The sequence below is a fragment of the Leucoraja erinacea genome, chromosome 8 (assembly GCF_028641065.1).
Source record: "Leucoraja erinacea ecotype New England chromosome 8, Leri_hhj_1, whole genome shotgun sequence".
NCBI classification, from domain to species: Eukaryota; Metazoa; Chordata; class Chondrichthyes; order Rajiformes; family Rajidae; genus Leucoraja; species Leucoraja erinaceus.
This window is the reverse complement of record NC_073384.1, coordinates 7,565,772-7,590,657: the sequence shown is the minus strand read 5'-3', so window position 1 is coordinate 7,590,657 and position 24,886 is coordinate 7,565,772. Positions and strand designations below refer to the sequence as shown.

General features: G+C 47.3%; 1 protein-coding gene across 6 annotated transcripts in view; it reads left to right on the top strand.

Moving 5' to 3' along the window:
- Positions 1-249: 249 nt before the first annotated feature.
- LOC129699284 (1-phosphatidylinositol 4,5-bisphosphate phosphodiesterase beta-4) overlaps positions 250-24,886 on the top strand; it is a 524,489-nt gene continuing 499,852 nt past the window's right edge. For 4 of the 6 annotated variants that reach the window (XM_055638946.1, XM_055638943.1, XM_055638941.1 and 1 more), the window contains exon 1: positions 250-801. The gene's annotated coding sequence lies outside the window, so the exon portion shown is untranslated. The remainder of the gene's footprint in view (positions 802-24,886) is intronic. The other 2 variants (XM_055638947.1, XM_055638945.1) reach the window with 1 other exon arrangement.

Below are 24,886 nucleotides of genomic sequence, written 5' to 3'. Positions count from 1 at the left end.
CTTGCAAAGCAAAGACGTGACGTCCGTATTCCCCCAGCTAACAAAGATCACATGCCGGCCATCCAATTGGCCTTTTTGTTCCACTTCCCATTTCTGCCTGCAAGCTTCGCAGCGACCAGGAGGAGTTTATAGAGAGAGAGAGAGAGAGAGAGGGAGAGGGGATTGAATTAACCTTGGTAATGCACGCGTAGCAGCAGCAGCAGCAATAACAGCAGCAATAACAGCAGCAGCAACAGCAGCAGCAACAACAGCAGCAGCGCTTCTCTTCCCCCCCTCTCTTTCTCTCTCTCCCCCACCCCTTCTCTCTCTTTCTTCTTTAGTTTGCTTTTGGCAAAAAAGAGAAAAGCAAACCCTTTTCTTTGCTGTTTCCTCCCCGACTCAGAAACAGCCGGTTGTAATACTCCTCCCTCCCCCCTCCCTCCCTCCCCTCCCCGGCTCTATCGAGGCTTCCAGCCCGGGATTGCGAGCTCCTGGCCCGGCGGTGTTGCCTGCCAGCCTCGCTGCCTCTTCCCCTCTGCCTCTTGTCTCCCTTCTTTTCCAATCTTGCTGCATTTTTACACTGGAGACGAGAAGGAAGCCACCCTTTCTCATTTTTTTTAATGTCCTTTTATTATTTCGCCTGTTTTTATTTGATTTGAGAGAGGGAGGGAGGGGGAAAGGGAGTGCTTTGTAAGGAAGTTAAAAAAAAAAGTGTCTACATTACAACAATGAAGAGAGATGACTAGAATCCGAGGGACACAGACTGAGACACACATCCAACCCGGTCTCTGGAATACGCCTACCGTCTCCAGTCTGATTGATGTAAGAACATTAGTTTTTTTTTTCTTTTTTGTTTTAAAAAACAAAAATTGTATCAGTGCATGTTTGTGTGTGTGTGTGTGTGTTTTTTTACCCCAGCTGTTCTTTGAAGCTAATTCACGGTAAATCAAAAACAGTGAGATTGTGTTTCTATCTTTGAGTGATTTGTTTTGTTATTTAAAAAAGAAACCCCATACATAATATATGTATCAATGCTAAGCCGAAGATACAACACGGGGGATGCGGTGACAGGTTCGAAGATAGCTAGCTCCACGCTGTCGAACAGACGAGGCGAAAGTACAATACTGTACTGTATCATTTTATTGTCCATTCTCTCTCCCTCTCTATCAATCTATACATCAATGCTGTTTCAAGGACAGCCAAAGTGTGGTATGCATCAGATGGTGTGATATAGACTTATTATGACAGAGTGCAGGGAAAGGGGGGGTGAAGAAAAATCCCAATAGTTGTTTCCTGGCTAGTTTTGGTCTACACACCATAATATTCTGGTCGCACGCAAACTGGCTGGAAAGCTGAGCAGATATTTAATTTACAAGTGCCTCGACCCGAAACGTCACCTATTTATTCGCCCTTCTCTCCACAGAGATGCTGCCTGACCCGCCGAGTTGCTCCAGCGTTTGTGTGTGTGTCTAGTCTTCAGATGTGTAATCGAGTTGTCTTGAGGCTCTGGCTGGGGGAAGGTGGTGGAGGTTGAACTTGCTGGTTGTGTTTTGGCATGGGCTGCATGGCATTAACGACGTGAAGAAACCGGTTGGCACAGTGTGCAGGGAGGAAGTGCAGACAAACGCTGGTTTAAACTGAAGGCAAACGCGTAAAATGCTGGAGTAACTCAGCGGGACGGGGCAGCATCTCTGGAGAGAAGGAAGGGGTGGCGTTTCGGGTCGAGACCCTTCTTCAGACTGAGAGTCAGGGGAGAGGGAGATACATAGAGAAGGAAGCGTGAGAAATGTTGTACAGTGCAAGCAGTATTTTTGGCTTCTGGTGGCTGAGGTGCGGCCTCAATGTTTATCATTAGGACGTCTATTTATTGATCTTGCATTACTGCCTTGTTTGGTGTGGTCTCCTTGATACCTGGGTTCCTTAAAACCTACATTTCTCTTGTGAACCGCGTCCCCTTTGATGTCTCATTTTCACACCTTGCACTTCCATATCTCTGTCTCTCCCTCTCCCCTGACTCTCAGTCTGAAGAAGGGTCTCGACCCGAAGCCTCACCCACTCCTTCTCTCCAGAGATGCTGCCTGTCCCGCTGAGGTACTCTTGACATTTTGTGTCCCATCTTCCTTAAAAGCTTTGCATTTTTCAGTGTTTCGGTTTTCCAGACAAAGCTAGCACTCGGAGCGTTTTGTTTTTAATCTGCTCCCAGAATTTTGCACCATTAGCACGGGTTATTGATGGGGGACGATCAGCCATGATCACAATGAATGGCGGTGCTGGCTCGAATGGGCAGAATGGCCTCCCACACCTATTTTCTATGTTTCAAAGTAAAATAACAAAGTGCTGGAGTAACACAGCGGGACAGGCAGCATCTGCGGAGAAAAAGGATGGGTGATGTTCGGGTCGGGACCCTTCTTCAGACTGAAAGTAGCGCGGAGAGGAGGAGGAGGGGGGTGGGTGGGGGAAATGGAGTTGGGGGAAAGGACAGAACAAAGCAGGCAGGCCACAGATGACCAAGGAAGGTTGGAGCCCACAATGGACCATTGTTGGCTGGGGAAGAGGTGACAACGAGAGGGATGCAAACAGTGGAAATAGTAGGATGACTAGGTTGGTGGGGGGGGGGGGGGGGCAGAGGGAGAAGAGTGAGGGAATGCAGTGAAATGGAAGGCGTTACTGCCTGACCTGCTATGTGTAGGAAGGAACTGCAGATGCTGTGGTTTGTACTGTAGATAGACACAAAATGCTGGAGGACAATGAAAGTTGGAGGAATCAATATTCATACCACTGGGTAGTAACTCAGCGGGACCGGCAGCATCTCTGTGGAGAGAAGGAGTGGGTGACGTTTCGGATTGAGACTGAAAAAGGGTCTCGACCCGAAACATCACCCAATCCTTCTATCCAGAGATGCTGCCTGTCCCGCTAAGTTACTCCAGTATTTTCTGTCTATCTGCAGTTCCTACCCACACGTTCCTGCTTAAAATATTAAAATTGAATATTACGTAAAGATGCATTTCAAGTCATTTGCTTTTTCTGAAGGAAGGACACAAGTCTGCGTACTTTGCTGCCTGGATGTTATAAGAAAAATATCTGAGCTTTAAAATGTTGTATGTAAATGCCTTGTAGTTGATTGCCGCATTTAGGAATGAGTGCTGTTCATCAGATACACTCCAGCACTTTGTGTGTGTGAATGTGTCTGTGTGTGTCTGTGTGTGTCTGTGTGTGTGTCTGTGTGTGTGTCTGTGTGTGTGTCTGTGTGTGTGTCTGTGTGTGTGTCTGTGTGTGTGTCTGTGTGTGTGTCTGTGTGTGTGTGTCTGTGTGTGTGTCTGTGTGTGTGTCTCTCTGTGTCTCTCTGTGTCTCTCTGTGTCTCTCTGTGTATCGGGTACCACTGTCAGAGGCTATGTGATCTCCCGGTTTCTGCCCATTCCCACACGTTCTGTCCTGGGCCTCTTCCATTGTCAGAGTGGGGCCCAGCGCAATTTAGAGGAACAGCATCTCATATTTCCCTTGGGCAGCTTGCAGCCCAGTGGTATGAACATTGATTTCTCTCACTTCAAATAACGCTTGCATCCCCTCTCCCTCCATCCCTCCCCCACCCTAGGCATGCTAGTTTCAAACTTGTCTTATTGAGTCTCATTGGCTGCAACACGTTTTCACCTAGCCCACAGCTAACAATGGCCTGTTTCCTTTATCATCGTTAGTTTTTTGCATATCTTTTGTTCATTTGTTCTATATCTCTCTCTCTCTCTCTACATCACCGTCTATTTCTCTCTCCTCTGACCCAGGGTCTCGACCCGAAACATCACCTGTTCCTTTTCTCCAGAGATGCTGCCTGACCTGCTGAGTTACTGATTGTATGCCTCATTGTCACCTTCTTCTTCTTCTTTCGTGTGGCGTGCACAGCCTAAAGTTGTTGGACAACTTGTTCTATTGTGCACGTCGAGTGAAACAGGGTGGACCACGTGAAGGTTGCAATCTTCCACCCTGTTGTCACCTTGCCCCAGCTAACAATGAACCATTCTACATTTCCTCGATCATCACCTTCACACCTTACCCTTCCCTATCTCTTCAGACTCCCTCTCCCCTGACTCTCAGTCTGAAGAAGGGTCTCAACCCGAAACGTTGCCCATTCCTTCTCTCTAGAGATGCTGCCTGTCCCACTGAGTAAGGAGTATAGGAGCAGGGAGGTTCTACTGCAGTTGTACAGGGTCTTGGTGAGACCACACCTGGAGTATTGCGTACAGTTTTGGTCTCCAAATCTGAGGAAGGACATTAATGCCATAGAGGGAGTGCAGAGACGGTTCACCAGACTGATTCCTGGGATGTCAGGACTGTCTTATGAAGAAAGACTGGATAGACTCGGCTTGTACTCTCTAGCATTTAGGAGATTGAGAGGGGATCTTATAGAAACTTACAAAATTCTTAAGGGGTTGGACAGGTTAGATGCAGGAAGATTGCTCCCGATGTTGGGGAAGTCCAGGACAAGGGGGTCACAGCTTAAGGATAAGGGGGGAAATCCTTTAAAACCGCGATGAGAAGAACTTTTTTCACACAGAGAGTGGTGAATCTCTGGAACTCTCTGCCACAGAGGGTAGTCGAGGCCAGTTAATTGGCTATATTTAAGAGGGAGTTAGATGTGGCCCTTGTGGCTAAGGGGATCAGAGGGTATGGAGAGAAGGCAGGTACGGGATACTGAGTTGGATGATCAGCCATGATCATATTGAATGGCGGTGCAGGCTCGAAGGGCCGAATGGCCTACTCCTGCACCTAATTTCTATGTTTCTATGTAAAGGGTCAGTCCCACTTACGCGACCTTTACAGGCGACCGCTGGCACCTGTGATAGGTCGCCAAAATGTTCAACGTTGAAAATTCAGCAGTGACCAGAACAAAAACGCTACGACTCTTTGGAGACGTCTGACGGCCATAGGAGTAGAGGCTGTGTGGTCGTGAGAGGTCTCCGATGGTCGTTTAGAGGTCGCCAAAGAGTCGTAGCGTCTTTCTGGTTGCCGCTGAATTTTCAACATGTCGAAAATTTTGGTGACCTGTCACGGGTGCCGGCAGTCGCCTGTAAAGGTCGCGTGAGTGGGACATGCCTTTTACTCCAGCATCTTGTGTCTGTATTTGGTGTGAACCAGCATTTGCCGTCTACATTTTGTCTGTTGTCCATGTTAGGTTTTGAAGGATTTTGGAAGATGTGAAATGTGTTTTGCCTATTGACAACCTTGACATCTTAGTGCAGTGATTTCCTATTTTCTTGACATATTAACCTAAAATGTGGTGCGATCAGCGTGTGATTTTGTTTGTTCTTTCCCTCCTCCCCACTGAATTCACCAAAGGAAGTTAATCCTAATAAAGTATAAGCTGGGATCAATACAAATAAGATGCCATTGATCAATGGGCTGTCAGGAATTCAACCTTGGGGTTGAATGGTTCTTCATTAGCACATGTACCGAGGTACAGCCAAATTTTTGCATACGTTGGCGCAGCGGTAGAGTTGCTGCCTTACAGCGCCAGAGACCCGCGTTCGATACCGACTGTGGATGCTCTCTGTGCGGAGTTTGCACGTTCTCCCCGTGACAGTGTGTGTTTCTCTCCGAGATCTTCGGTTTCCTCCCGCACTCCGAAGGCGTGCAGGTTTGTGGTTTAATTGGCCTGGCGTCAATGGAAACTGTTTGCTTTCGTCCGGCCAGCCGTTGCTCCTCTCCTCGCCCTCGTGCCCCACCGGTAGCCCGCTCCCACCCGGTTCCCCACACGTCTGTTGAATAATTTCCGCGGCCGAGGTCAAAGAGATGTGCAACAATGATCAACTCAAGCAGACTGGGACACATGTCCTCGTTAAATAGAAGCATCTTTCTACATATAATTCAATCTGTCACAGGACTTGTGAATTTTGGCAAAATCACAATTCATTTGTTTCCGACTGTTTGCTCTCAAAATACAGTAGTATGTGCCAAAATGGGTTTGTCCGGCGATCCAATTGACTTTGTAGTGAGAGCTATTTTTCTATTAAATTACTATTAAATCTTTAACTGGGCAATCTATATTTTACTTGTTTACTTGTAAATTACATTTAAAATGCGCAACTCTGATATTTTCAGTTCAACCGCTAGTCAGCCAAATAGTGATAGGTAGATTACCCTGAAAGCGAGATGCATAAATAATAGAAATAAGTAATGATTAGCATGAATTTGTAAACCACCATCTGGGATTCCCTGAAACAACACGAAACTGCAGATGCTGGTTGATACCAAAGATAGACTCAAAATGCTGGAATAACTCAGATGTGGTGCCCAAAATTGCTCACAAGAGACCTGACCCGAAACTTCATCTATCCATGTCCTCCAGATATGCTGCTTGGCCTGCTGAGTTATTCCAGCACTTTGGGATTATCTGTCGTTCCTCGTTTCTAAGAATCTAATACTGTCTTCTCTACCCCACTGAATACTCTGTAAAAAAAAAAACAAAACAGGAATCTGCGAATCTTTCAGCAGTGTTTTGGGGCAAATTGAAAAGTATATTTTACATTCGATAAGGGACAGAAGTTTAGGGGTAACATGAGGGGGAACTTCTTTAGTCAGAGAGTGGTAGCGGTGTGGAATGAGCTTCCAGTGGAAGTGGTGGAGGCAGGTTCGTTGGTATCATTTAAAAATAAATTGGATAAGCATATGGATGAGAAGGGAATGGAAGGTTATGGTATGAGTGCAGGCAGGTGGGACTAAGGGAAAAAAAGTTGTTCGGCACGGACTTGTAGGGCCGAGATGGCCTGTTTCCGTGCTGTAATTGTTATATGGTTATATGGTTTATATGGTTATAAATCCCTTTGAACCATTTTCCGTCTTGTAGAGGCGAGCTCACACCGTGGTAACTTGGTATGAGTGTAAATTGTTCCTATGAGTGTGTGTAGGATAGTGTTAGTGTGCAGGGATGACTGGTTGGCACGGACTCGGAGGGCCGAGTGGCCTGTTTTTACATTGTATCTCAAAACTAAATCAAACTGCCGTGGCTGTGCGTCGCACTTTTATATTTAAGTTGCGTGTTTTCAATAAAATCTGAACTTTAGAATGTTTGGTTTAGTTTAGAGATACAGCGCGGAAACAGGCCCTTGGTCCAAGCCGACCGGCGATCCCTCCATACGCTAGTTCTGTCCTACTCACGAGGGACAATTTGCGGAAGACAATTAATCTACAAACCTGGACGTCTTTGGAGCGTGGGAGGAAACCGAAGTTCTCGGAGAAAACCCAGGCAGGACACGGGGGGAACGTACGACTCCGCGCGGACAGCACCCGTAGTCAGGATCGAACCTGGGTTTCTGGTGCTGCGAGTGCTGTAAAAGGGCCTGTCCCACTTGGGCGTTATTTGCGCGTCATTTACGCGACATAATTTATGCGTAGTGACGCGTGTGTGGTGAGACGTGGTGACGTAGGCAGTGACGCGCCCAGGATTTTGGGGATTCTCGTAGGCAAATGGTGCCTAAGTGGGACAGGCCCTTAAGGCAGCAACTCTACCGCTGTGCCACCGTGCCACCCTATCCAGTGGGCCTCGGCGGACAGAGCAGAAATGTTCGGCGAGACGTTCGGTGAGACTACGCCTGGTTTTGCCAATGTACAGGAGCCCACATCTGGGACAATGGATGCGGTAGAGGAGGTCTCGGTGCATCCAAACTAACCAATAACATTATTCACTGTGCCAAACAAAACTGTTGCTCAAACCCCTGCTGGGTGGCGCAGCGATATAAATGTAAACATCGTCCCCAGTGTGGGATTGTTTTAATGTGCTGGTCAGTGTGGGCTCGATGGGCCGAAGGGCATGCTTTCCTACTGTATCTCCAAACTAAATGAATCTCCCGGTTGCTAACCATTTTAACTCCCCTTTCCCATTCCCACACTGACCTTTCTGTCCTGGGCTGCCTCCATTGTCGGAGTGAGGCCCAGCACAAATTGGAGGAACAGCACCTCGTATTTTGCTTGGGCAGCTTACAGCCCAGTGGTATGAATATTGAGTTTTGTTAAAGAAGTTTACTGCAGATGCTGGAAAATCGAAAGTAGACAAACAAAAATGCTGGAGAAACTCAGCGGGTGCGGCAGCATCTATGGAGCAAAGGAAATGGGAAATGGGCAACGTTTTGGGTCGAAACACTATTGAAATATCTAATTTCGGGTAACTTCTACAGACACTCCCCTCCCCACGTTTCTCCAAGCGCACACCTTACTAAAAGCCCGTTTACCAGTTCCACAGTTTGCATCGATGTACGGCTCTCTATGGCTCTCAGTCAGCCTATCTGGGAACCTCCTTGCATGAAGTCCTCTGTTGTTTGGCCCAGAATTGTCCTATTTTTTTCTTTCCTTTCTTTCCCCCCCCCCCCCCCCCCCCCCCCCCCCCCCGAGAATCCAGAGTTGCTGCCTGACCCTCTGAGTTACTCCAGCACCCTGTGTCCATCTTAGGGCAAGGCTTTGGCGTGGTGCTGTCGGTAAGGAAACATTTTGTTTCCATCTTTGGTTGTCTGTATATTTCCTGTCGTCCTTTTTTTCTAGTTGTTGTTTTCAAGAGAGAGTTGGATCTAGCTCTTCGGGCTAATGGAGTCGAGGGATAGGGGGAGAAAGCAGGAGCGGGGTACTGATTTGGTTCATGCCTTCTATATTCTGTTGTGCTGAAGCAAAGCAAGAATTTAATTGTCCTATCTGGGACACATGACAACTTGAATGGCGGTGCTGGCTGGAAGGGCCGAATGGCCTACTCCTGCACCTTTTTTTTCTCCTATGTATTTTCTATGTATTTCTCTAGAGGTGTCTGCTGCTGGTTACAGTCCTTCTAGAAGCTTAACCCTACATTGCAGACATAGGCCCTTTGGCCCATCTTGTCTATGCTGACCAGGTTTGGCTCACATCCCTCTAAACCTTTCCCATCCTTGTACCTGAACAGATGTATTTTAAGCATCCTCATTTGTAACCCCCCCCCCCCCCCCCCCCCCACAACATATCCTGGCAGCTCATTCCATATATACACAGTGCGTTTAGTTTAGGAAGGAACTGCAGATGTTGGTTTAATTCAAAGATGGACACTAAGAGCTGGAGTAACTCAGCGGGACAGGCAGCATCTCTGGAGAGAAGGAATGGGTGACATAGAAACATAGAAATTAGGTGCAGGAGTAGGCCATTCGGCCCTTCGAGCCTGCACTGCCATTTAATATGATCATGGCTGATCATCCAACTCAGTATCCCGTACCTGCCTTCTCTCCATACCCTCTGATCCCCTTGGCCACAAGGGCCACATCTAACTCCCTCTTAAATATAGCCAATGAACTGGCCTCAACTACCCTCTGTGGCAGAGAGTTCCAGAGATTCACCACTCTCTGTGTGAAAAAAGTTCTCCTCATCTCGGTTTTAAAGGATTTCCCCCTTATCCTTAAGCTGTGACCCCTTGTCCTGGACTTCCCCAACATCGGGAACAATCTTCCTGCATCTAGCCTGTCCAACCCCTTAAGAATTTTGTAAGTTTCTATAAGAAACTTTTTGGGTTGAGCCTCTTCTTCAGACCCTTCGCCTGAAGTACCTTTAGTTTAGTTTAGAAATACTGCCCGGAAACAAGCCCAGCGAGTCCGCGCCGACCAGCGATCCCCGCGCGCCAACATTGTCCGACACCAACTAAGGACGGTTTACAATTACATCACACCAATTAACCTGCAAACCTGTACGTCTTTGGAATGTGGGGGGGAAACTGGAAACCCACACGTACAAACTTCGTACAGACAGCACCAGTAGTCGGGATTGAACCCGGGTCTCTGGTGCTGTAAGGCAGCAACTCTACCCCTGCTCTTGCTTCTCGAAACCTCGATTCATCTTGACTAATATTTATTGGGTGTAATAAATACCTAAAAGCCTTTTTGAGAAGGCTCCACTTGGGGAAGTCCAGGACAAGGGGTCACAGTTTAAGGATAAGGGGGAAATCTTTTAGGACCGAGATGAGAAAAACATTTTTCACACAGAGAGTGGTGAATCTGTGGAATTCCCTGCCACAGAAGGTAGTTGAGGCCACAGTTCATTGTCTTTTTTTAAGAGGGAGTTAGATGTGGCCCTTGTGGCTAAAGGGATCAGGGGGTATGGAGAGAAGGCAGGTACGGGGTACTGATTGGGGATGATCAGCCATGATCATATTGAATGACGGTGCAGGCTCGAAGGGCCGAATGGCCTACTCCTGCACCTATTTTCTATGTTTCGATGTTTCTATGTTTCAACATCTGCAGTAAGATGCTGCAGATGTTCTACCAATCGGTGGTGGCCAGCGCCATCTTCTTCGCTGCCGTGCGCTGGGGCAGCAGGGCGAAGGCCAGGGACTCCAACAGGATCAACAAACTCATCAGGACGGCCGGCTCCGTCCTGGGGGCGGAGTTGGATTCACTGGAGATGATCTTGGAGGGGAGGATGCTCCTCAAACTGCGGAGCATCCTGGACAATACAGCTCACCCCCTCCGTGACACACTGGTCAACCTGAGGAGCACCTTCAGCAACAGACTGGTTCCACCAAGATGCAGCACAGAACGCCACAGGAGATCCTTCTTTCCCGTGGCTATCAAACTGTACAACTCCTCCCCCTTCTGTCGTGGGGTAGACTGAGACTGACTCCCCTCTCTCAATCTTTGCACATCTCCCAAGCCCTTCCACTCGTCACTTTAAGTTCATGTTTCATGTACTTTGTGTGGTTTGTGATTGTTTCCAGATCAAATTCCCTCCTGAGATAAATAAAATTCTGCGTATCGTAAATAGGTAGGATAGTTATCTTTAGCAGTAATTAGCGACAGGATGTTTAATCGACCACATAGTTCATCCATCAGCAGTTATGTTAGTTTAAAGCAAAGTATACATAACCACATTAAAGATATGCATGTACAGCGTTCTTAGAAACACAGTCTATTTCGCAGTGAATGCATCGAGAGATGCCTCATTATTTGCAAACCAAACTATCCACCAGTATGTGTGTTTATAAGTGCTCCTCTTTCAGTTTCTTTTTTTTATTGTTCATTAAAATTCATTTATAGGGAGTTTTTATGGCGGAGGTTGACATGTTCTTGATTATTACTGGTGTCAAAGTTTACGTGGAGAAAATCCACCAAATATTGAAAGACCCGGTCAGAGTGGACGTGGAGAGGATGTTTCCACTAGTGGACCAGAGGCCATAGCCATTATAGAAACATAGAAACATAGAAATTAGGTGCAGGAGTAGGCCATTCGGCCCTTCGAGCCTGCACCGCCATTCAATATGATCATGGCTGATCATCCAACTCAGTATCCCGTACCTGCCTCCTCTCCATACCCCCTGATCCCCTTAGCCACAAGGGCCACATCTAACTCCCTCTTAAATATAGCCAATGAACTGGCCTCAACTACCCTCTGTGGCAGAGAATTCCACAGATTCACCACTCTCTGTGTGAAAAAAGTCCTTCTCATCTCGGTTTAAAGGATTTCCCCCTTATCCTTAAGCTGTGACCCCTTGTCCTGGACTTCCCCCAACATCGGGAACAATCTTCCTGCCCCTGTCCCACTTAGGAAACCTAAAAACAGAAGCTTCTGGAGACTTTGCGCCCAACCCAAGGTTTCCGTGCGGTTCCCGGAGGTTGCAGGTGGTTGCCGGAGGTTGCAGGCGGTTGCTGGAGGTTGCAGGTAGTTGCCGGAGGTTGCAGGTAGTGGAAGCAGGTAGGGAGACTAACAAAAACCTCCGGGAACCGCACGGAAACCTTGGGTAGGGCGCAAAGTCTCCAGAGGTTTCCGTTCAGGTTTCCTAAGTGGGACAGGGGCATAAGAATAAACGGATGTATGTACCTTTAGCAAGGAGTTGAGGAGAAATCTCTTTAATTCTTCTTCCTCGTGTAGGGCCCCATCTTCTATATCACGTCAATCCGGTCGGTCAATGATGGTCGGTTGCAGGATTGGCTACTTCAGTCAGTCACTGTGGTACCGTTTGTGTCGTCAGCATTGCCCGGGCTACTCCACGTGGAGGCTTCTGCTTGCACCCCATCTCTTTAATGAGGGTGGTGAATCTGTGGAATTCATTGCCGCAGATGGCGGTGGAGGCCATTATTTGTTGGGGGGTTTTTTTAAGGCGGAAATTGACAGATTCTTGATTAGTACGGGTGTTGGGGGTTATGAGGAGAATGGGGTTGAGAGGGGGAAGACAGATCAGCCACGATTGAATCGACTCGATGGGCCGAATGGCCTAATTCTGCTCCTTATAAGCTTATGAAAATTACTCTATTTTACGCACTTTTATAACTTCATGGATTTAAGTGCAGAATACATTTTTGATTGAAACTCTCGATTTGGGAATACACGTCCCCCACCACCCGATTTTCCGGCACCCTTGGTTCCAGAGTCGTTCTGGGTTATCCGTTTTGCCGGACCCGCAGAGGTCACGGCCTTGAGAGGGGGGGCAGTGATACCGGCCTCGGAAGTCGGATACAGGAACGAACCTGCCCCCGGCTCTGGCTGGGGGGGAGTTCCAGAGCCCCGGTCGTTGTGGTGGGGGGGGGGGGGGGGGCAGGGGGGGGGGGGTTTTTAAATCACCACCAATTGCCCGAAAATAGATAGGGGACCTGTAATTATAGAAGCAGAATGAGGCCATTCGGCCCATCAAGTCCGCTCCACCATTCGATCATGGCTGATCTTTTTTTTTTTTTTTTTTTTTTAAATTTTATTAGAAGTAAGTACAGTCATATGGCACCAAAGTGCCTAATATATATTTTCATAATACATTTTATGTACAACTTTTTTTTTTTTTTTTTGTTACATTGAAAAAAGATGAGAATAAGAAAAAGAAGTTAGATAGTAAAGGATAGAAAGATGTGAAATATATAGTGTGTGAAGAAAGAGAACGAGTAAATGAAGAAAGTTGAGAGAGAAAATAGTGAAAATAAAATAAAATTAAAAAAAAAAAAAAAAGAATAGATCATGGCTGATCTATCTCTCCCTCCTATAACTCCACTCTCCTGCCTTCTCCCCATAACCCCTGACCTGTAGTAATCAAGAATCTATTTATCTGTGCCTTAAAAATACCCACTGACTTGGCCTCCACAGCCTTCTGTGGCGATGAATACCACAGGTTCACCACCTAATTGTCCTTGAGAACCTGGCGGTGAGCTGCTGCCTTCCTTTGTGGTCTGGGGCTACATTGAACCAACGAGAGCACAGTCGCGATCGTACCTACGCTCAGTCCGCCATGGCCTGCACGATCTCCCGGTTGCCAAACGCTTCAACTCCCCCTCCCATTCCCACACTGACCTTTCTGTCCTGGGCCTCCTCCATTGTCAGAGTGAGGCCCAGCGCAAATTGGAGGAACAGCACCTCATTTTTCGCTTGGGTAGTTTACACCCCAGCGGTATGCACATTGACTTCTCTAACTTCAAGTAGCCCTTGCTTTCCCTCTCTCTCCGTCTCCTTCCCCCACCCTAGTTGTCCTGCTAGTTCCACTGTTCACATCCATATATCAGGGGTTATGGGGAGAAGGCAGGAGAATGGAGTTAGGAGGGAGGGATAGATCAGCCATGATCGAATGGCGGAGTAGCGACTTGATGGGCCGAATGGTCTAAAGCTACTCCTATCGCATGATCCTGTATCCATTCATTTTCACCTGTTCCACGGCCAACAATGGACCATTGTGGGCTCCACTGTTCCCCAGTCATCGGTGCCACCTCTGATTTGTTCATACCTCTGGTTTCCCCTCTCCCTTCACTCTCAGTCTGAAGAAGGGTCCCGACCCGAAACGTCACCTATTATTTTTCTCCAGAGATGCTGTCTGTCCCGCTGAGTTACTCCAGCATTTTGTGTCTTATCTGCCATCTAACTCATTGGGGACCCTTAGACTCATTACACCCATGTCTTGTCATCCACCCAATTGTAACAGTGGCACAGCGGTCGAGTTGCTCCCTGACTGCACCGGAGACCCGGGTTCGATCCTGACCACGGGTGCTGTCTGTGCGGAGTTTGCACGTTCTCCCCGTGATTCTTAATTCTTAAGGGGTTGGACAGGCTAGATGCAGGAAGATTGTTCCTGATGTTGGGGAAGTCCAGAACTAGGGGTCACCGTTTAAGGATAAGGGGGAAATCTTTTAGGACCGAGATGAGAAAAACATTTTTCACACAGAGAGTGGTGAATCTGTGGAACTCCCTGCCACAGAAGGTAGTTGAGGCCAGTTCATTGGCTATATTTTAAGAGGGAGTTAGATGTGGCCCTTGTGGCTAAAGGGATCAGGGGGTATGGAGAGAAGGCAGGTACAGGATACTGTTGGATGATCAGCCATGATCATAGTGAATGGCGGTGCAGGCTCGAAGGGCCGAAATGGCCTACTCCTGCACCTATTTTCCATGTTTCTATGGGACCGTGTGGGTTTTCTCCAGGTGCTCCGGTTTCCTCCCACACTCCAAAGACTACAGGTTTGTAGGTTAACTTGCTTGTGTAAATTATCCCTCGTGTGTAGGTTAGTGCTGGAGTACGTGGTGATCGCTGGTCGGCGCGGACTCGGAGCGCCAATGGGCCTGTTCCCGCCTCTATCTCTAACGCCACTTTAGGTTTGTAGGTTATTTGGCTTTGGTTAAAAAAAAAATGGCATTGTTCCTCGTGTGTAGGATAGCGCTAGTGTACGGGGATCGCTGGTCGGCGTGGACTCGCCGGGCCGATAGGCCGGTTTCCATGCTGTATCTCTCGAGTAAGGCGTATCTTCCAAATTCTTCAAAAAAAAAAGATCGCTCTTGGAATGAGTCACCTTCTTTGTTGATCACTGTGAGGCCGTCATGGCAGACTGTTATCTTATCTGCACTAAACGTTATTCCCTCATCCTGTACCTGTACACTGCAAATGGCTCGATTGTAACCATGTCTTGTTTTCCGCTGACTGGTTAGCACGCAACAAAGTACCTCGGTACACGTGACAATAAACTAAACTGAACTGAACTGAGAAACCAAAGGCTCCTGACATCGGTCTGAAGAAGGGTCTCGACCCGAAACGTCACCCATTCCTCTCCAGAGGGGCTGCCTGTCCCGCTGAGTTACTCCAGCATTTTGTGTCTATCGGAGAAATCGAAGAAAATCATTTAGGGGCAGCACAGTGGTGCAGCAGGTAGAGCTGCTGCCTCACAGCGCCGGAGACCCAAGTTCAATCCTGACCTCAGCTGCAGTCGGTGTGGAGTTTGCACGTTCTCCCTGTGACCGCATGGGTTTCCTCCGGGTGCTCCGGTTTCCTCCCACATCACAAAGACGTGTGAGTTTGTAGGTTAATTGACCCTCTGTAAATTGGCCCCTGGTGTATAAGAAGTGGTTGGGAAAATGGAATAACGTCCAGCCAGTGTAGTTGGCATGGACATGACGGGCCGAAGGGCCTGTTTCCATGCTCTATCTCCAAACTCTAAACTCAATATATAAGATTCTTATTTGTCAGGTTATTTCTACGAATCACGGGTTCATTAAGGTATAGCGAAGGTTAACACAAAATGCTGGAGTAACTTAGTGGGTCAGGCAGAATCTCTGGAGAAAAAGGATAGGTGATATTTTGGCTTCTACAGACCCCCCTCAGATTCGACCGCCTGTACGGAGTTTGCACTTTCTCCCTGTGACTGTGTGGGTTTTCTCCAGGTGCTCCGGTTTCCTCCCACACTCCAAAGACGTACAGGTTTGTAGGTCGCTAGTCTTTGGTAACAATTGTAAATTATCCCTCGTGTGTCGGGTAGTGCTGGAGTACGTGGTGATCGCTGGTCGGCGTGGACTCGGAGCGCCAATGGGCCTGTTCCCGCCTCTATCTCTAACGCCACTTTAGGTCTGTAGGTTATTTGGCTTTGGTAAAAAAAAAAATGGCATTGTTCCTCGTGTGTAGGATAGCGCTAGTGTACGGGGATCGCTGGTCGGCGTGGACTCGCTGGGCCGATAGGCCGGTTTCCGTGCTGTATCTCTCGAGTACGGCGTATCTTCCAATTTCTTCTTCTCTTGGAATGAGTCACCTTGTTTGTTGATCACTGTGAGGTCGTCATGGCAGAATCTGTTATCTTATCTGCAATTTTTAATAATGGTTCTAATCGTTGATGTAGCCAAAACAAGGCTCCACAATGACAGAGCGCTGTGTCAACGTGTGTCACGTGCAGCGTGGCGCTGACTGATGCATCGCTCTATTCCATTTCCTCCTCGTCACTTTAAATCATAGGAGCAGAATCTGGCCATTCGGCCCATCAAGTCTACTATTCAAGTTGAAGCTCAAGTTCAAATGTATTTTGTCACATGCGCCATTAGGTGCGGTGAAATGTAATTTACAATGCAGCGTTACAATTATAAAAGGACACAACACACAACGTAATTCAACACAGACATCCACCACAGCATTCTTCACTGTGATGGAAGGCAATAGAGTTCAGACAGTCCCATCCTCCTCCACTGTTCACCCATGGTCGGGGCCCTGACCCTGCGTATTTGACGTTATGGATGGCCCTCTGGTTGGGATGGTTGGAACGCCGACGTTGGGACAGGTCGAGCACACACCCAATCACAGCTGATCTATCTTTCCCTCTCGATCCCATTCTCCTGTCTTCTCCCCATAGCCCCTGACACCCGTACGAATCAAGAATCCATCAATCTCCACTTTAGCAATACCCATTGACTTGGCCGTCTGTGGCAATGAATTCCACAGATTATAGACAATAGGTGCAGGAGTAGGCCATTCGGCCCTTCGAGCCAGCACCACCATTCAATGTGATCATGGCTGATCATCCACAATCAGTACCCCGTTCCTGCCTTCTCCCCATATCCCCTGACTCTGCTATCTTTAAGAGCCCTATCTAGCTCTCTCTTGCAAGCATCCAGGGAACCTGCCTCCACCGCCCACTGAGGCAGAGAATTCCACAGACCAGATTCTCCGCCCTTTGACTTAAGAAATTTCTCCTTGTCCCCTTTCTAAAGGTACGTCCTTTTATCCCGGGGGTCTGTCTATTCTGCATTCTCCTAGGTCCTCGCCCCCCCCCCCCACCCTTTGATCCCTCGTTTTCACACCTTACCCTTCCATATCTCTGTGCCTCTGTCTCCCCCCCCCCCCCCCCCCCCGACTCTCAGACTGAAGAAAGGGTGATGACCTGAAACGCCACCCATTCCTTCTCTCCAGAGACACCGCCTGTCCCGTTGAGTTACTCCAGCGTTGTGTGTCCGCCTTTAGTTGTGGCTTCTCCCACTAGTGGAGACGTACACTCCACATCCACTCTATCCAAGCATCTGAAGGAAGTGTGTGTGTCAAGGGGATTTTGAGATTTTCACTGCCTTGTTTTAAGTGCAACTAGGAAATGGGATTGGATGATAATTCCCTGCAAACAAGCTGAGGCAAACACACTCTACTGCAAGCTAATACAACATTTCAGGGAGAGATTGCGTTTTTTGTTCAGCTTTACCATTAGAGTTAATTGATTACATGGGTGTACTTAAAGTCGATACGATACGACACGATAGAATTTTATTTATCCCCGGAGGGAAATTGATCAGCCCACAGTCCTGAAACACAAAATACATGAAACGTGTAATTGAAGTGACGAGTGGAAAGGATTGTGGAGGGGGCGGGGGAGTCGGGATCTATAAGACGCTGGACAGGCGCCCGACATTTGGAATATTGTGAGCAATTTTAGGGCACCATATCTGAGGAAGGGTTTGCTGGCCCTGGAGAGGGTTCTGCGGAGGTTTACAAGAATGACCCCAGGAACCAGTAGGTTAACCTATGACGAGCGTTTGTCGGCACTGGGCCTGTACTCGCTGGAGTTTGGACGAACACTGCACTCTTCCGCAGTTGTATAGGGCTCTGGTGAGACCACATCTGCAGTATTGCGTACAGTTTGGTCTCCTAATTTGAGGAAGGACATCCTTGCGATTGTGGCAGTGCAGCATAGGTTCACGAGATTGATCCCTGGGATGGCGGGACTGTCATATGAGGAAAGATTGAAAAGACTAGGCTTGTATTCACTGGAGTTTAGAAGGATGAGGGGAGATCTTATAGAAACATATAGAAACATAGAAAATAGGTGCAGGAATAGGCCATTCGGCCCTTCGAGCCTGCACCGCCATTCATTGTGATCATGGCTGATCATTAATATGATCATGGCTGACCAATTATAAAAGGACTGGACAAGCCAGATGCAGGAAAAATGTTCCCGCTGTTGGGCGAGTCCAGAACCAGGGGCCACAGTCTTAGAATAAAGGGGAGGTCATTTAAGACTGAGGTGAGAAAAAATGTTTTCACCCAGAGAGTTGTGAATATATGGAATTCCCTGCCACAGAGGGCAGTGGAGGCCAAGTCACTGGATGGATTTAAGGGAGAGTTAGATAGAGCTCTAGGGGCTAGTGGAGTCGAGGGATATGGGGAGAAGGCAGGCACGGGTTATTGATAGGGGGCGATCAGCCATGATCGCTGGCTCGAAGGGCCGAATGGCCTCCTCCTGCACCTATTTTCTATGTTTCTATGTTTTTAATGGGGGGCCCCTCATTGAAACGTACAGATTAAAGGCTTGGATAGAGTGGATATGGAGGGGATGTTTCCACTAGTGGGAGAGGCTAGGACCACGGGTCATAGCATCAGAATTAAAGGACATTCTTTTAGGAAGGAGATGAGGAGAGATTTATTTAGTCTGAGCATGGTAAATCTGTGGAATTCTTTGGCACAGACGGCTGTGGAGGCCAAGTCTGTGGATGTATTTAAGGCAGAGATAGATAGATTCTTGATTAATACGGGTGTCAGGGGTTATGGGGAGAAGGCAGGAGAACGGGAGACAGATCAGCCATATATCAGAATATAATAGAATAACGTTTATTGTCATTTGAACCTATGTTCAAACGGAAATATACGTTTCTGCAGTCAAGAAAAAAAAAACCAAGACACACAATTAACACAATTTACATAAACATCCATCACAGTGAATCTCCAAACACCCCCTCATTGTGATGGAAGACAAAGTGTTGTTTCTCCCCTGTTCTTTATTCTTCTCCCGATGTTCTCCCGGGCTGAATGGCTTAAATCTACTCCTATCACTTATGATCTTTTGACCTTATGCTGCCTGTCCTGCTGAGTTACTCCAGCTTTTTGTGTCAATCTTCGGTTTAAACCAGCATCTGCAGTTCCTTCCTACACGTATATCTTTACACCCATATTAAAAAAGATAATTTTGGTTTCTAGGGAAAGAAGATATTTCATACCAGACTGATTCCTGGGATGTCAGGACTTTCATATGAAGAAAGACTGGATAGACTCGGCTTGTACACGCTAGAATTCAGAAGATTGAGGGGGGATCTTATAGAAACTTATTACATTCTTAAGGGGTTGGACAGGCAGGAAGATTATTCCCGATGCTGGGGAAGTCCAGAACTATGGGTCACAGTTTAAGGACTGAGATGAGAAAATCTTTTAGGACCCAGATGAGAAAAAACATTTTTTACACAGAGAGTGGTGAATCTGTGGAATTCTCTGCCACAGAAGGTAGTTGAGGCCAGTTCATTGGCTATATTTAAGAGGGAGTTAGTTGTGGCCCTTATGGCTAAAGGGATCAGGGGGTATGGAGAGAAGGCAGGTATGGGATACTGAGTTGGATGATCAGCCATGATCATATCGAATGGCGGTGCAGGCTCGAAGGGCCGAATGGCCTACTCCTGCACCTATTATCTATGTTTCTATGTTTCTGTTTACAGTGAGAGCAATACGCAAATAATGCAATCCAGAACTGGCAGGCTGTTGTTAATTATACACTGAGTCTATGTTTGTGAATATATTGTGCACTTCTATGGAGCAGATGTATGACTTTATTGTTGCTTCCAACTCCAACCCCCTCTTAATGGAGTGAAGTGTCCCATGACAGATACATCTTCGAACAAACCCTTTCATTCTCACTTAGAAAAATAATGCCGTCAGGGCCGCCAGTGTAATTGTGGCCACTGTGCCTGGATTAATTCAGCGCAACTTATCAAATCGCAAGTCATAATAAAGGCTCCAGTTAATTGCCGAAGTAAATAGCTCACAGATAGCAATGTGCAGACACGTATTTATTTTGAATTCAACATGAATGTCTGTGAGATATTTTCTGGGAATGATATTTGGACTCATTCCCTTCACCCACGTCTGCTTGCCAGGTGTTCCCTGAACTTGCCAGGGATGCCATTCCTGCCTACTTATTTTCTCTCTTATTAGGCTGTGGGCCGCTAGGGGGCCATTTGCCCCGTTGAGTCAATGCTAGCTCCTCTGGTCCTCTTTGTGACTGTATGAGTCGTACAGCGTGGAAACAGGCCCTTCGGCCCAACTTGCCCACACCGGCCAACATGTCCCAGCTACACAAGTCCCCGTCCCCCCCCCCCCCCCCCCCGCCTGTGTTTGGTCCATATCCCTCCAAACCTGTCCTATCCATGTACTGTATCTTAAACGATGGGATAGTCTCAGCCTCAACTACCTCCTCTGGCAGCTTGTTCCATACACCCACCCCTCAGATACCTACAGTGTTAAAATCTTCACCTTGAACCTATGTCCCCTGGTCCTCGATTCCCCCACTCTGGGCAAGAGATTCTGTGCATCTACCCGATTTACTACTATCACATTTTCTGGGAATGATATATTCTGGGAATGGTATTTGGCCTAATTCCCTTCACCGATATCTGTACACCAGGTGTTCTGTACGGTTGCCAGGGATGGGATTTCTGCCCAGTTATTTATCTCTTTTCTTTCATATTACAACAAGCTCGGAGGCCATTTGACCCAAAGATAGACACTCAATGCTGGAGTAACTCAGTGGGACAGACAGCATCTCTGGAGAGAAGGAATGGGTGACGTTTCAGGTCGAGACCCTTCTTGAGCCCGTTGGATCAATTCCAGTTCAAGCCGTCATTGAGTGACGCAGCATTGAAACAGGCCCTTCGGCCCAATGTGCCCACACTGACCAACATAGAAACATAGAAATTAGGTGCAGGAGTAGGCCATTCGGCCCTTCGAGCCTGCACCGCCATTCAATATGATCATGGCTGATCATTCAACTCAGTATCCCGTACCTGCCTTCTCTCCATACCCTCTGATCCCCTTAGCCACAAGGGCCACATCTAACTCCCTCTTAAATATAGCCAATGAACTGGCCTCAACTACCCTCTGTGGCAGAGAGTTCCAGAGATTCACCACTCTGTGTGAAAAAAGTTCTTCTCATCTCGGTTTTAAAGGATTTCCCCCTTATCCTTAAGCTGTGATCCCTTGTCCTGGACTTCCCCAACATCGGGAACAATCTTCCTGCATCTAGCCTGTCCAACCCCTTAAGAATTTTGTAAGTTTCTATAAGATCCCCTCTCAATCTCCTAAATTCTAGAGAGTATAAACCAAGTCTATCCAGTCTTTCTTCATAAGACAGCCCTGACATCCCAGGAATCAGTCTGGTGAACCGTCTCTGCAACATGTCCCATCTACTCCAGTCCCACCTGCCTGCATTTGGTCCCTATCCCTCTAAACCCATCCTATCCTCTCCCCTCACCTTAAACCTATCTCCTCTGGTCCTCTATTCTCCACTGGACAAGAGACTCTGTGCGTCTACCCGATCTCTTCCTCTGATGATTTTGTAAACCACTATAAGATCACCCCTCATCCTACTTTTGTGCACCAAGGCATAGAGTCCCAGCCTGCTCAACTTCTTCCTATAGCTTGGGCTCGAGTCCTGGCAACATACTCATAAATGGGTCGGTTACGGTGGCGCAGCGGTAGAGTTGCTGCCTTGCAGAGAATACAGCGCCGGAGACCCAGTTTCGAACCCGACTACAGGTGCTGTCTGTACAGAGTTTGTACCTTCTCCCCGTGACCTGCGTGGGTTTTCTCCGAGATCTTCGCTTTGTCTTTGTGACACCACCCTATTGCATTGCAGAGGGTGGTGAAAATTGCCCAACGCATCACCGGTTCCACGCTCCCCTCCATTGAGTCTGTCCAAAGCAAGCGCTGTCTGCGGAGGGCGCTCAGCATCGCCAAGGACTGCTCTCACCCCAACCATGGACTGTTTACCCTCCTACCATCTGGGAGGCGCTACAGGTCTCTCCGTTGCCGAACCAGCAGGTCGAGGAACAGCTTCTTTCCGGCGGCTGTCACTCTACTCAACAACGTACCTTGGTGACTGCCAATCACCACCCCCCCCCCTCTGGACACTTATTATTATTTATTCAAATCGTTTGCTATGTCGCTCTTCCAGGGAGATGCTAAATGCATTTCGTTGTCTCTGTACTGTACACTGACAATGACAATTAAATTGAATCTGAATCTGAATCTGATCTGAATCTTTCCTCCCACACTCCAAAGACGTACAGGTTTTTAATGCCAATATGGCTTGGTAAATGTAAACATTGTCCCTAGTGGGTGTAGGTTAGTGTTAGTGTGCAGGGATCGCTGGTCGGCACGGACCCTGTGGGCCGAAGGGCCTGTTCCCGCTCTGCTTCTCTAACTAAACTAAAATCTAAAACTAAAACCGAATCTAAAATTAAGAAATCTCTCTCTTTTAATGCCAATAATCAATAACCCGTCGTTTAAACCTTCAATTATAGATAAATCATTTCAACAATGGGAAAGAATGGGGAATTAAAACGCTCGGAGACTTGTATGAATTAGGAAAATTATTATCATTTCTACAATTACAACTGAAATATAATTTGAAAAATAAACAATATTTTAAATATCTTCAAATCCGTGACTCTGAAAAAATACACAAAAGACTATCATAACATGTCCCCAGACTTATTGGATGAAGCCATGAAGACAAAGGCTGAATCAGCAAATCTAATATCATACTTGTACAACATTATAAGTGTATTATTGTAATTTACTGTACTTCTAATTAAAAAAAATAAAATTAAATAAATAAATAAATAAATAAAATCTTCCCTGCACCCTTTCAATTTTGACAAAACCTTTTGTGTAACATGGTGACCAAAACTGAATACAACACTCTAAACACGGCCTCACCAACATCTTATACAACTGCAACATGACCTCTGTAAATTGGTCCCTAGTGTGTAGGATAATGCTACTGTGTGGGGACCACTGGTCAGTGTGGACTTGGTGGGACAAAAGGCTTTTTCCACACGGTTTCTCTAAATAAAACTAAACTAAACCTTGTCATCTGTGCTGAAAGAATGGAGCAGCTGGGCTTGTACACTCTGGAGTTTAGAAGGATGAGAGGGGATCTCATTGAAACACGTAAGATTGTTAAGGGTAGAGGCACGTTAGAGGCAGGAAACATGTTCCCGATGTTGGGGGAGTCCAGAACCAGGGGCCACAGTTTAAGAATAAGGAGTAAGCCATTTAGAACGGAGATGAGGAAAAACTTTTTCTCACAGAGAGTGGTGAGTCTGTGGAATTCTCTGCCTTAGAGGGCTGGTGGAGGCAGGTTCTCTGGATGCTTTCAAGAGAGAGCTAGATAGGGCTCTTAGGAAAAAAAATAGCAGTCGGGGGATATGGGGAGAAGGCAGGAACGGGGTACTGATTGGGGATGATCAGCCATGATCACATTGAATGGCGGTGCTGGCTCGAAGAGCCGAATGGCCTACTCCTGCATCTGTTGTCTATTGTCTATTGAAACTTTACCAGTTTGAGATACTTTGTCGGCTTCTGCAATTTTGCAGACTTCCAATGTAGTAGTCTTGAGTGTGGAAGGATGAGGGGGTACCTCATTGAAACTTTCCGAATAATGACCTGGATAAGGTGGAGGTGGAGAGGATGTTTCCACTAGTGGGAGAGTCTAGAACCAGAGGGCACAGCCTCAGAATAAAAGGACCTAGCTTTAAGGAGGAGATGAGGAGGGGTTTCTTTATTCAGGGTGGGGGGGTGAATCTGTGGAATTCTTTGCCACAGACGGCTGTGGAGGCCAAGTCAATGGATATTTTTCAGCCCGAGATTAGCAAGTTCTTGATCAGATCGGGTGTCGGGAGTTATGGGGAGAAGGCATGAGAATGGGGTTGAGAGGGTAAGATATGCCATGATCATATTGAATGGTGATGCAGGCTCGAAGGGCCGAATGGCCTACTCCTGCACCTATTTTCTATGTTTCTATAGATCAGCCCTGATTGAATGACGGAGTGGACGTGATGGGCCGAATGGCCTCATTCTGCTTCGACAACTCATGAACTTGTCAGTGGGGAGCTGTGCACTGGCCACCCCAAACTATGCTGAGCTATGACTGGTTAGCATGCAACATAAAGCTTTTCACTGTGCCTCAGTGCACCTGACAATAACTGAACTGAATTGAGAAAAGCTACAATAGATGCACGGTTAGATTTTCGTGGAATGGTGACGTGAGGCTGACTAAACGTGTGGAAGTCGAGAGATTGCTGGAGAAAACTTGATGCCAAATATCAGTGCAAGCAGAGAGCGGACCCAGCACTGAGTCGCAATCTCTGCGGAAGTCTGATTTGAAAGCAGTAACATGGGTTAATAAGGTCATTAAAAGTATGCAGACCAAGCCCTGGGGGTCATTTGTGGCAGGACGTTTGAGGAAGGACATTCTTGCTATTGAGGGAGTGCAGCGTAGGTTCACCAGGTGAATTCCCGGGATGGCGGGACTGTCATATGTTGATAGAATGGAGCAGCTGGGCTTGTACACTCTGGAGTTTAGAAGGATGCGAGGGGATCGTATTGAAACGTATTAAATTATTAAGGGTTTGGACACGCTAGAGGCAGGAAACATGTTCCCGATGTTGGGGGAGTCCAGAACCAGGGGCCACAGTTTAAGAATAAGGGGTAAGCCATTTAGAACGGAGACGAGGAAACACTTTATCACACAGAGAGTTGTGAGTCTGTGGAATTCTCTGCCTCAGAGGGCGGTGGAGACTGGTTCTCTGGATACTTTCAAGAGAGAGCTAGATAGGGCTCTTAAAGATAGTGGAGTCAGGGGATATGGGGAGAAGGCAGGAACGGGG